Raw genomic sequence first — 12,721 nt, 5'->3', positions numbered from 1 at the left:
CACATATGTTCCCGTTAAAAATGTAATCTGCTGAGTTTGGTGGTTTCGTGGAGATGCTGGAGATTGAACCCAGGTCCTCATACAACCAACAAACACTCTCTTCCGCTGAGCTACATCCCCTTTGATTGCAAGTAGTTGCGTTTGCGGATAGAGCAAAAGTGAGCCGACGGTAAAGAATGCTGTTTAGCCCCCTCACTGCGAAATCGCTTTTGCCATCTCCCCGGTGTTCTAGTGGTTAGGATTCGGCGCTCTCACCGCCGCGTCCCGGGGTTTGTTCCCGGTCAGGGAATAATTTGCTTCTGGGGAAACACTAGGCAAATATCAAAATCTTGGCACAACTGCAGAAAAAGTTATTCTCGTGTGAGCCAGTGACCGAAGGATTTTTGCAATTTTAAGTAATCTCTGCTGCTCTACCAACATTCCTATCATAGGTCAACAATTGAAGATTTCAGCACTCAGGGAAAGTTAATTTGTTTGTCAAGCACATGTCAAAGTGCACTGCTGTCAAAATGTTGGCGTAAGCCACAAGAAAATACACAATCCTTCGAGCCGGATTTGAACCAGCGACCTAAGGATTGCTGCACTTTCACCTACAGTCGTCCGCTCTACCAACTGAGCTATCAAAGGTTGTCGGAATTTACACAATAGCCATCACCTAGATGGTCAGAAGTGCTGCAGACACATATGTTCCCGTTAAAAATGTAATCTGCTGAGTTTGGTGGTTTCGTGGAGATGCTGGAGATTGAACCCAGGTCCTCATTCAAGCAATCAACACTCTCTTCCGCTGAGCTACATCCCCTTTGATTGCAAGTAGTTGCGTTTGGGGATAGAGAAAAAGTGAGCCGACGGTAAAGAATGCTGTATAGCCCCCTCACTGCGAAATCTCTTTTGCCTTCTCCACGATGTTCTAGTGGTTAGGATTCGGCGCTCTCACCGCCGCGTCCCGGGGTTTGTTCACGGTCAGGGAATAATTTGCTTCTGGGGAAACACTAGCAAAATTCAAAAACTTGGCACAACTGCAGAGAAAGTTATCGTCGTGTGAGCCAGTGACCGAAGGATTGTTGCAATTTTAAGTAGTCTCTGCTGCTCTACCAACATTCCTATCAAAGGTCAACAATTGAAGATTTCGGCACTCAGGGAAAGTTAATTTGTTTGTCAAGCACATGTCAAAGTGCACTGCTGTCAAAACGTTGGCGTAAGCCAGAAGAAAATACACAATCCTTTGAGCCGGATTTGAACCAGCGACCTAAGGATTGCTGCACTTTCACCTACAGTCCTCCGCTCTACCAACTGAGCTATCGAAGGTTATCTACTTTAGACAAATGCCATCACCTAGATGGTCAGAAGTGCTGCAGACACATATGTTCCCGTTAAAAAGGTAATCTGCTGAGTTTGGTGGTTTCGTGGAGATGCTGGAGATTGAACCCAGGTCCTCATTCAAGCAACCAACACTCTCTTCCGCTGAGCTACATCCCCTTTGATTGCAAGTAGTTGCGTTTGGGGATAGAGAAAAAGTGAGCCGACGGTAAAGAATGCTGTTTAGCCCCCTCACTGCGAAATCGCTTTTGCCTTCTCCACGATGTTCTAGTGGTTAGGATTCGGAGCTCTCACCACCGCGTCCCGGGGTTTGTTCCCGGTCAGGGAATAATTTGCTTCTGGGGAAACACTAGCAAAATTCAAAAACTTGGCACAACTGCAGAAAAAGTTATCCTCGTGTGAGCCAGTGACTGAAGGATTGTTGCAATTTTAAGTACTCTCTGCTGCTCTACCAACATTCCTATCAAAGGTCAACAACTGAAGATTTCGGCACTCAGGGAAAGTTAATTTGTTTGTCAAGCACATGTCAAAGTGCACTGCTGTCAAAACGTTGGCGTAAGCCACAAGAAAATACACAATCCTTCGAGACGGATTTGAACCAGCGACCTAAGGATTACACCACTTCCACCTACAGTCCTCCACTCTACCAACTGAGCTATCGAAGGTTGTCAACTTTAGACAAATGCCATCACCTAGATGGTCAGAAGTGCTGCAGACACATATGTTCCCGTTAAAAATGTAATCTGCTGAGTTTGGTGGTTTCGTGGAGATGCTGGAGATTGAACCCAGGTCCTCATTCAAGCAACCAACACTCTCTTCCGCTGAGCTACATCCCCTTTGATTGCAAGTAGTTGCGTTTGTGGATAGAGAAAAAGTGAGCCGACGGTAAAGAATGCTGTTTAGCCCCCTCACTGCGAAATCGCTTTTGCCTTCTTCACGATGTTCTAGTGGTTAGGATTCGGCGCTCTCATTGCCGTGTCCCGGGGTTTGTTCCCGGTCAGCGAATAATTTGCTTCTGGGGAAACACTAGGCAAAAATCAAAAAACTTGGCACAACTGCAGAAAAAGTTATCCTCGTGTGAGCCAGTAACCGAAGGATTGTTGCAATTTTAAGTACTCTCTGCTGCTCTACGAACATTCCTATCAAAGGTCAACAATTGAAGATTTCGGCACTCAGGGAAAGTTAATTTGTTTGTCAAGCACATGTCAAAGTGCACTGCTGTCAAAACGTTGGCGTAAGCCAGAAGAAAATTCTCAATCCTTTGAGCCAGATTTGAACCAGCGACCTAAGGATTGCTGCACTTTCACCTACAGTCCTCCGCTCTACCAACTGAGCTATCAAAGGTTTCCTAATTTAGACAAATGCCATCACCTAGATGGTCAGAAGTGCTGCAGACACATATGTTCCCGTTAAAAATGTAATCTGCTGAGTTTGGTGGTTTCGTGGACATGCTGGAGATTGAACCCAGGTCCTCATTCAAGCAACCAACACTCTCTTCCGCTGAGCTACATCCCCTTTGATTGCAAGGAGTTGCGTTTGTGGATCGAGAAAAAGTGAGCCGACGGTAAAGAATGCTGTTTAGCCCCCTCACTGCGAAATCGCTTTTGCCTTCTTCACGATGTTCTAGTGGTTAGGATTCGGCGCTCTCATCGCCGCGTCCCGGGGTTTGTTCCCGGTCAGCGAATAATTTGCTTCTGGGGAAACACTAGGCAAAAATCAAAAACTTGGCACAACTGCAGAAAAAGTTATCCTCGTGTGAGCCAGTAACCGAAGGATTGTTGCAATTTTAAGTACTCTCTGCTGCTCTACCAACATTCCTATCAAAGGTCAACAATTGAAGATTTCGGCACTCAGGGAAAGTTAATTTGTTTGTCAAGCACATGTCAAAGTGCACTGCTGTCAAAACGTTGGCGTAAGCCAGAAGAAAATTCTCAATCCTTTGAGCCGGATTTGAACCAGCGACCTAAGGATTGCTGCACTTTCACCTACAGTCCTCCGCTCTACCAACTGAGCTATCGAAGGTTATGTACTTTAGACAAATGCCATCACCTAGATGGTCAGAAGTGCTGCAGACACATATGTTCCCGTTAAAAATGTAATCTGCTGAGTTTGGTGGTTTCGTGGAGATGCTGGAGATTGAACCCAGGTCCTCATACAACCAACAAACACTCTCTTCCGCTGAGCTACATCCCCTTTGATTGCAAGTAGTTGCGTTTGCGGATAGAGCAAAAGTGAGCCGACGGTAAAGAATGCTGTTTAGCCCCCTCACTGCGAAATCGCTTTTGCCATCTCCCCGGTGTTCTAGTGGTTAGGATTCGGCGCTCTCACCGCCGCGTCCCGGGGTTTGTTCCCGGTCAGGGAATAATTTGCTTCTGGGGAAACACTAGGCAAATATCAAAATCTTGGCACAACTGCAGAAAAAGTTATTCTCGTGTGAGCCAGTGACCGAAGGATTTTTGCAATTTTAAGTAATCTCTGCTGCTCTACCAACATTCCTATCATAGGTCAACAATTGAAGATTTCAGCACTCAGGGAAAGTTAATTTGTTTGTCAAGCACATGTCAAAGTGCACTGCTGTCAAAATGTTGGCGTAAGCCACAAGAAAATACACAATCCTTCGAGCCGGATTTGAACCAGCGACCTAAGGATTGCTGCACTTTCACCTACAGTCGTCCGCTCTACCAACTGAGCTATCAAAGGTTGTCGGAATTTACACAATAGCCATCACCTAGATGGTCAGAAGTGCTGCAGACACATATGTTCCCGTTAAAAATGTAATCTGCTGAGTTTGGTGGTTTCGTGGAGATGCTGGAGATTGAACCCAGGTCCTCATTCAAGCAATCAACACTCTCTTCCGCTGAGCTACATCCCCTTTGATTGCAAGTAGTTGCGTTTGGGGATAGAGAAAAAGTGAGCCGACGGTAAAGAATGCTGTATAGCCCCCTCACTGCGAAATCTCTTTTGCCTTCTCCACGATGTTCTAGTGGTTAGGATTCGGCGCTCTCACCGCCGCGTCCCGGGGTTTGTTCACGGTCAGGGAATAATTTGCTTCTGGGGAAACACTAGCAAAATTCAAAAACTTGGCACAACTGCAGAGAAAGTTATCGTCGTGTGAGCCAGTGACCGAAGGATTGTTGCAATTTTAAGTAGTCTCTGCTGCTCTACCAACATTCCTATCAAAGGTCAACAACTGAGGATTTCGGCACTCAGGGAAAGTTAATTTGTTTGTCAAGCACATGTCAAAGTGCACTGCTGTCAAAACGTTGGCGTAAGCCACAAGAAAATACACAATCCTTCGAGCCGGATTTGAACCAAAGACCTAAGGATTGCTGCACTTTCACCTACAGTCCTCCCGTCAACCAACTGAGCTATCGAAGGTTGTCAAAATTAGACAAATGCCATCACCTAGATGGTCAGAAGTGCTGCAGACACATATGTTCCTGTTAAAAATGTAATCTGCTGAGTTTGGTGGTTTTGTGGAGATGCTGGAGATTGAACCCAGGTCCTCATTCAAGCAACCAACACTCTCTTCCGCTGAGCTACATCCCCTTTGATTGCAAGTAGTTGCGTTTGGGGATAGAGAAAAAGTGAGCCGACGGTAAAGAATGCTGTTTAGCCCCCTCACTGCGAAATCGCTTTTGCCTTCTTCACGATGTTCTAGTGGTTAGGATTCGGCGCTCTCATCGCCGCATCCCGGGGTTTGTTCCCAGTCAGGGAATAATTTGCTTCTGGGGAAACACTAGGCAAAAATCAAAAACTTGGCACAACTGCAGAAAAAGTTATCCTCGTGTGAGCCAGTGACCGAAGGATTGTTGCAATTTTAAGTACTCTCTGCTGCTCTAACAACATTCCTATCAAAGGTCAACAATTGAAGATTTCGGCACTCAGGGAAAGTTAATTTGTTTGTCAAGTGTAATAAAGATAATCTAACGTTTTACCTAGTGATGTATAAGGAGGGCATTTGCACGACATGCTTTGCAGCGGCGCACAGCAGGGTTCCAGAGACATATTGGGCAACCAACTGACACCAATCACAAGCACACTCAGAGACAATTGGCTGACTTAAGCACTCACATAACATGACAAAACAGGAAGCGCCCTAGCCACACAAACTGACCAATGGTGTAAAAAACAACACCCCATACCTATCGCAACTACCCAGACACGACTTAACACACACACACACACTTGGGGGTGTTGGACTCCGAGGACAAAGGACACTGCCAAGGGCCAATGGGAAGTCGACACTCCCGGAGAATGGACCGTTCCTCCACTCATCGACCAGTCAGGAGAGCGGACCCACTAGACTCAACCTACGTCCACACACTGTTATTTCATTGTATAAATAAAACGCACACTATGTTTTCGGGGCTCTCTTCCGCTAGTTCCCTATGAGCTAAACGAAGGAGTCCGTGCACGCTTTGCCAAATATCTTTGTCTCATAATAAACTGCCTTACTATAAACTGAATCCACCCGGTCCAGCGTCTTGACTTGGTATCCTTCTCAAGTAACTGATCATCAACACAAGCACATGTCAAAGTGCACTGCTGTCAAAACATTGGCGTAAGCCACAAGAAAATACACAATCCTTCGAGCCGGATTTGAACCAATGACCTAAGGATTGCTGCACTTTCACCTACAGTCCTCCGCTCTACCAACTGAGCTATCGAAGGTTGTCGAAATTAGACAAATGCCATCACCTAGATGGTCAGAAGTGCTGCAGACACATATGTTCCCGTTAAAAATGTAATCTGCTGAGTTTGGTGGTTTCGTGGAGATGCTGGAGATTTAACCCAGGTCCGCATTCAAGCAACCAACACTCTCTTCCGCTGAGCTACATCCCCTTTGATTGCAAGTAGTTGCGTTTGGGGATAGAGAAAAAGTGAGCCGACGGTAAAGAATGCTGTTTAGCCCCCTCACTGCGAAATCGCTTTTGCATTCTTCACGATGTTCTAGTGGTTAGGATTCGGCGCTCACATCGCCGCGTCCCGGGGTTTGTTCCCGGTCAGGGAATAATTTGCTTCTGGGGAAACACTAGGCAAATATCAAAATCTTGGCACAACTGCAGAAAAAGTTATTCTCGTGTGAGCCAGTGACCGAAGGATTTTTGCAATTTTAAGTAATCTCTGCTGCTCTACCAACATTCCTATCATAGGTCAACAATTGAAGATTTCAGCACTCAGGGAAAGTTAATTTGTTTGTCAAGCACATGTCAAAGTGCACTGCTGTCAAAATGTTGGCGTAAGCCACAAGAAAATACACAATCCTTCGAGCCGGATTTGAACCAGCGACCTAAGGATTGCTGCACTTTCACCTACAGTCGCCCGCTCTACCAACTGAGCTATCAAAGGTTGTCGGAATTTACACAATAGCCATCACCTAGATGTTCAGAAGTGCTGCAGACACATATGTTACCGTTAACCTGTTTAGGATAGGGGGCAGTATTGACACGGCTGGATAAAAAACGTACCCGATTTAATCTGGTTACCACTCCTACCCAGTAACTAGAATATGCATATACTTATTACACATGGATAGAAAACACCCTAAAGTTTCTAAAACTGTTTGAATGGTGTCTGTGAGTATAACAGAACTCATTTGGCAGGCAAAAACCTGACAAGGTTTCAGGCAGGAAGTGGCCTGTCTGACAAGGTGTCGTTCTTCTTGTCTCTGTTTATTGAAGAGTGAGGATCTTAGCTGTCCCGTGACACTTCCTACGGCTGCCATAGGGTCTCAGAAGGCGGCAAAAAGCTGAATCGTGGCTTTGCAGGCTCTGGCTGAAACAAAGTAGCGCGTTTGGGTAGTGGCTGGTTACAGTACTGTGAGACTCAGGCGCGTGCCCGCGTCGACCGAAAGCTTTGTTTACTTTCCTCAGTTTAGCTAAATGGACATTCCCGGTCGGAATATTATCGCTTTTCTACGAGAAAAATGGCATAAAAATGGATTTTAAACAGCGGTTGACATGCTTCGAAGTACGGTAATGGAATATTTAGATTTTTTTGTCACGAATTGCGCCATGCGAGCGACCCTGATTTACCATTTCAGATAGTGTCTGGGACGCACGAACAAAACGCCGCTATTCGGATATAACGATGGATTATTTTGGTCCAAACCAACATTTGTTATTGAAGTAGCAGTGCTGGGAGTGCATTCTGACGAAGACAACAAAAGCTAATCAAACTTTTATAATAGTAAAGCTGATATTGGTGAGTGCTAAACTTGCCGGGTGTCTAAATAGCTAGCCCGTGATGCCTGGGCTATGTACTTAGAATATTGCAAAATGTGCTTTCACCAAAAAGCTATTTTAAAATCGGACATATCGAGTGCATAGAGGAGTTCTGTATCTATAATTCTTAAAATAATTGTTATGCTTTTTTGTGAACGTTTATCGTGAGTAATTTAGTAAATTTTTTGTAAATTCACCGGAAGTTTGCGGGGGGTATGCTAGTTCTGAACGTCACATGCTAATGTAAAAAGCTGGTTTTTGATATAAATATGAACTTGATTGAACAAAACATGCATGTATTGTATAACATAATGTCCTAGGGTTGTCATCTGATGAAGATCATCAAAGGTGAGTGCTGCATTTAGCTGTCTTCTGGGTTTTGGTGACATTATATGCTAGCTTGAAAAATGGGTGTCTGATTATTTCTGGCTTGGTACTCTGCTGACATAATCTAATGTTTTGCTTTCGTTGTAAAGCCTTTTTGAAATCGGACAGTGTGGTTAGATTAACGAGAGTCTTGTCTTTAAATAGCTGTAAAATAGTCATATGTTTGAGAAAATGAAGTAAAAGGATTTTTAACCTCTCTAGGCTAGGCGGGACGAATTCGTCCCACCTACGTAACAGCCACTTGAAGCCTGTGGCGCGATTTTCAAAACCTTTAAAATCCTATTACTTCAATTTCTCAAACATATGACTATTTTACAGCTATTTAAAGACAAGTCTCTCGTTAATCTAACCACACTGTCCGATTTCAAAAAGGCTTTACAACGAAAGCAAAACATTAGATTATGTCAGCAGAGTACCAAGCCAGAAATAATCAGACACCCATTTTTCAAGCTAGCATATAATGTCACAAAAACCCAGAAGACAGCTAAATGCAACACTAACCTTTGATGATCTTCATCAGATGACAACCCTAGGACATTATGTTATACAATACATGCATGTTTTGTTCAATCAAGTTCATATTTATATCAAAAACCAGCTTTTTACATTAGCATGTGACGTTCAGAACTAGCATACCCCCCGCAAACTTCCGGGGAATTCGCTAACATTTTACTAAATTACTCACGATAAACGTTCACAAAAAGCATAACAATTATTTTAAGAATTATAGATACAGACCTCCTCTATGCACTCGATATGTCCGATTTTAAAATAGCTTTTTGGTGAAAGCACATTTTGCAATATTCTAAGTACATAGCCCAGGCATCACGGGCTAGCTATTTAGACACCCGGCAAGTTTAGCACTCACCATAATCATATTTACTATTATAAAAGTTTGATTACCTTTTGTTGTCTTCGTCAGAATGCACTCCCAGGACTGCTACTTCAATAACAAATGTTGGTTTGGTCCAAAATAATCCATCGTTATATCCGAATAGCGGCGTTTTGTTCGTGCGTTCCAGACACTATCCGAAATGGTAAAGAAGGGTCGTGCGCATGGCGCAATTCGTGACAAAAAAATTATAAATATTCCATTACCGTACTTCGAAGGATGTCAACCACTGTTTAAAATCAATTTTTATGCAATTTTTCTCGTAGAAAAGCGATAATATTCCGACCGGGAATCTCCTTTTCGGCAAACAGAGGAAAAAATCACAAAGACGGGGGCGGTCAGGTTACGCGCCTAAGCCCAGAGTCCCTTGATCGGCCACTTGAGAAAGGCGATAATGTGTTTCAGCCTAGGGCTGGGATGACGACATTCAGGTTTTTCCCGGGCTCTGAGCGCCTATGGACGACGTAGGAAGTGTCACGTTAGAGCAGAGATCCTTAGTAAAAGATAGAGATGGCAAAGAAGTTCCAGAAATGGTCAGACAGGCCACTTCCTGTAAAGGAATCTCTCAGGTATTGACCTGCCATTTGAGTTCTGTTATACTCACAGACACCATTCAAACAGTTTTAGAAACTTTAGGGTGTTTTCTATGCATATGTAATAAGTATATGAATATTCTAGTTACTGGGTAGGAGTGGTAACCAGATTAAATCGGGTACGTTTTTTATCCAGCCGTGTCAATACTGCCCCCTAGCCCTAACAGGTTAATTTGTTTGTCAAGCACATGTCAAAGTGCACTGCTGTCAAAACGTTGGCGTAAGCCAGAAGAAAATACACAATCCTTCGAGCAGGATTTGAACCAGCGACCTAAGGATTGCTGCACTTTCACCTACAGTCCTCCGCTCTACCAACTGAGCTATCGAAGGTTGTCAAACTAAGACAAATGCCATCACCTAGATGGTCAGAAGTGCTGCAGACACATATGTTACGGTTAAAAATGTAATTTGCTGAGTTTGGTGGTTTCGTGGAGATGCTGGAGATTGAACCCAGGTCCTCATTAACTTCTTTGGGCTAGGGGGCAGTATTTTCACATCCGGATAAAAAACGTACCTGATTTAATCTGGTTACGACTCCTGCCCAGTAACTAGATTATGCATATAATTATTGGCTTTGGATAGAAAACACCCTAAAGTTTCTAAAACTGTTTGAATGGTGTCTGTGAGTATAACAGAACTCCTATGGCAGCCAAAAACCTGAGAAGGTTTCATGCAGGAAGTGGCCTGTCTGACAAGGTGTTGTTGTTCTTGCTTCTGTGTATTGAAGAGTCAGGATCTTAGCTGTAACGTGACATTTCCTAGGGCTCCAATAGGCTCTCAGAGCCCGGGAAAAACCTGAACGATGACGAGGCAGCCTCAGGCTGAAACACATTATCGCCTTTTCCAAGTGGCCCATCAGAGGACAATGGAATTAGGCGCGTGCCCGATTCGACCCCGTGCAGTATTTTCCTTCGGCTGTTTAGCTAATTGCTGATTCCCGGTCGGAATATTATCGCTTTTTTACGAGAATAATGGCATAAAAATTGATTTTAAACAGCGGTTGACATGCTTCGAAGTACGGTAATGGAATATTTAGAATTCTTTTGTCACGAAATGCGCCATGCGCACGACCGTTATTTACCATTTCGGATAGTGTCTGGGACGCACGAACAAAACGCCGCTATTCGGATATAACGATGGATTATTTTGGACCAAACCAACATTTGTTATTGAAGTAGCAGTCCTGGGAGTGCATTCTGACGAAGAACAGGAAAGGTAAGACCATTTTTGTTATAGTAAATGGGATTTTGGTGAAGGCTAAACTTGCCGGGTGTCTAAATAGCTAGCCCTGTGATGCCGGGCTATCTACACAGAATATTGCAAAATGTGCTTCATCCGAAAAGCTATTTTAAAATCGGACATATAGAGTGCATAGAGGAGTAATGTATCTATAATTCTTAAAATAATTGTTATGCTTTTTGTGAACGTTTATCGTGAGTAATTTAGTAAATTGTTAGTAAATTCCCCGGAAGTTTGCGGGGGGTATGCTTTTTCTGAACGTCACATGCTAATGTAAAAAGCTGGTTATTGATATAAATATGAACTTGATTGAACAAAAAATGCATGTTTTGTATAACATAATGTCCTAGGTGTGTCATCTGATGAAGATCATCAAAGGTTAGTGCTGCATTTAGCTGTCTCCTGGGTTTTTGTGACATTATATGCTAGCTTGAAAAATGGGTGTCTGATTATTTCTGGCTGTGTACTCTGCTGACATAATCTAATGTTTTGCTTTCGTTGTAAAGCCTTTTTGAAATCGGACAGTGTGGTTAGATTAACGAGAGTCTTGTCTTTAAATAGCTGTAAAATAGTCATATGTTTGAGAAATTGAAGTAATAGCATTTCAAAGGTTTTGAAAACCGCGCCACAGGATTCAACTGGCTGTTACGTAGGTGGGACGAATTCGTCCCACCGGTCCCATAGAGGTTAAAGCAACCAACACTCTCTTCCGCTGAGCTACATCCCCTTTGATTGCAAGGAGTTGCGTTTGGGGATAGAGAAAAAGTGAGCCGACGGTAAAGAATGCTGTTTAGCCCCCTCACTGCGAAATCGCTTTTGCCTTCTCCACGATGTTCTAGTGGTTAGGATTCGGCGCTCTCTCCGCCGCGTCCCGGGATTTGTTCCCGGTCAGGGAATAATTTGCTTCTGGGGAAACACTAGGCATAAATCAAAAACTTGGCACAACTGCAGAAAAAGTTATCCTCGTGTGAGCCAGTAACCGAAGGATTGTTGCAATTTTAAGTACTCTCTGCTGCTCTACCGACATTCCTATCAAAGGTCAACAATTGAAGATTTCGGCACTCAGGGAAAGTTCATTTGTTTGTCAAGCACATGTCAAAGTGCACTGCTGTCAAAACGTTGGCGTAAGCCACAAGAAAATACACAATCCTTCGAGCCGGATTTGAACCAGCGACCTAAGGATTGCTGCATTTTCACCTACAGTCCTCCACTCTACCAACTGAGCTATCAAAGGTTGTCGAATTTAGACAAATGCCATCACCTAGATTGTCAGAAGTGCTGCAGACACATATGTTCCCGTTAACAATGTAATCTGCTGAGTTTGGTGGTTTCGTGGAGATGCTGGAGATTGAACCCAGTTCCTCATTAACCTCTATGGGCTAGGTGGGACGCTTGCGTACCACCTACTCAACAGCCAGTTGAATCCTGTGGCGCGTTATTCAAATCCTTAGATATGCTATTACTTCAATTTTTCAAAAATATGACTATTTTACACCATTTTAAAGATAAGACTCTCGTTAATCTAACCACACTGTCCGATTTCAAAAAGGCTTTACAACGAAAGCAAAACATTAGATTATGTCAGCAGAGTACCCAGCCAGAAATAATCAGACACCCATTTTTCAAGCTAGCATATAATGTCACATAAACCCAAACCACAGCTAAATGTAGCACTAACCTTTGATGATCTTCATCAGATGACAACCCTAGGACATTATGTTATACAATACATGCATGTTTTGTTCAATCAAGTTCATATTTATATCAAAAACCAGCTTTTTACATTAGCATGTTTTGTTCAGAACTAGCATACCCACCGAAAACTTCCGGTGAATTTACTATATTACTCACGACAAACGTTCACAAAAACATAACAATTATTTTAAGAATTATAGATACAGAACTCCTTTATGCAATCGCGGTGTCCGATTTTAAAATAGCTTTTCGGTGAAAGCACATTTTGCAATATTCTGAGTAGATAGCCCAGCCATCATGGCAAGCTATTTTGACACCCACCAAGTTTGGCACTCACCAAACTCAGATTTACTATAAGAAAAATTTGATTA

The 12,721-nt window shown here is 43.3% G+C and overlaps 6 non-coding genes across 6 annotated transcripts; all 6 read right to left on the bottom strand.

Moving 5' to 3' along the window:
• Positions 1-1,218: 1,218 nt before the first annotated feature.
• Positions 1,219-1,305, bottom strand: trnay-gua (transfer RNA tyrosine (anticodon GUA)). The gene is given in 2 exon segments: positions 1,219-1,254; positions 1,269-1,305. It is a non-coding gene; the product is annotated as a tRNA-Tyr (tRNA).
• Positions 1,306-2,574: 1,269 nt separating this feature from the next.
• Positions 2,575-2,661, bottom strand: trnay-gua (transfer RNA tyrosine (anticodon GUA)). Its single transcript is given in 2 exon segments — positions 2,575-2,610; positions 2,625-2,661. It is a non-coding gene; the product is annotated as a tRNA-Tyr (tRNA).
• Positions 2,662-3,252: 591 nt separating this feature from the next.
• On the bottom strand, positions 3,253-3,339 carry trnay-gua (transfer RNA tyrosine (anticodon GUA)). Its single transcript is given in 2 exon segments — positions 3,253-3,288; positions 3,303-3,339. It is a non-coding gene; the product is annotated as a tRNA-Tyr (tRNA).
• A 2,565-nt stretch (positions 3,340-5,904) lies between these two features.
• Positions 5,905-5,991, bottom strand: trnay-gua (transfer RNA tyrosine (anticodon GUA)). Its single transcript is given in 2 exon segments — positions 5,905-5,940; positions 5,955-5,991. It is a non-coding gene; the product is annotated as a tRNA-Tyr (tRNA).
• Positions 5,992-9,659: 3,668 nt separating this feature from the next.
• On the bottom strand, positions 9,660-9,746 carry trnay-gua (transfer RNA tyrosine (anticodon GUA)). The gene is given in 2 exon segments: positions 9,660-9,695; positions 9,710-9,746. It is a non-coding gene; the product is annotated as a tRNA-Tyr (tRNA).
• A 2,056-nt stretch (positions 9,747-11,802) lies between these two features.
• trnay-gua (transfer RNA tyrosine (anticodon GUA)) lies at positions 11,803-11,889 on the bottom strand. Its single transcript is given in 2 exon segments — positions 11,803-11,838; positions 11,853-11,889. It is a non-coding gene; the product is annotated as a tRNA-Tyr (tRNA).
• Positions 11,890-12,721: the final 832 nt, after the last annotated feature.

Source organism: Salmo salar, chromosome 07 (assembly GCF_965601325.2).
Source record: "Salmo salar chromosome 07, fSalSal1, whole genome shotgun sequence".
NCBI classification, from domain to species: Eukaryota; Metazoa; Chordata; class Actinopteri; order Salmoniformes; family Salmonidae; genus Salmo; species Salmo salar.
Note: the sequence above shows the minus strand (reverse complement) of the source record. Positions and strands in the feature narration are given on the sequence as shown.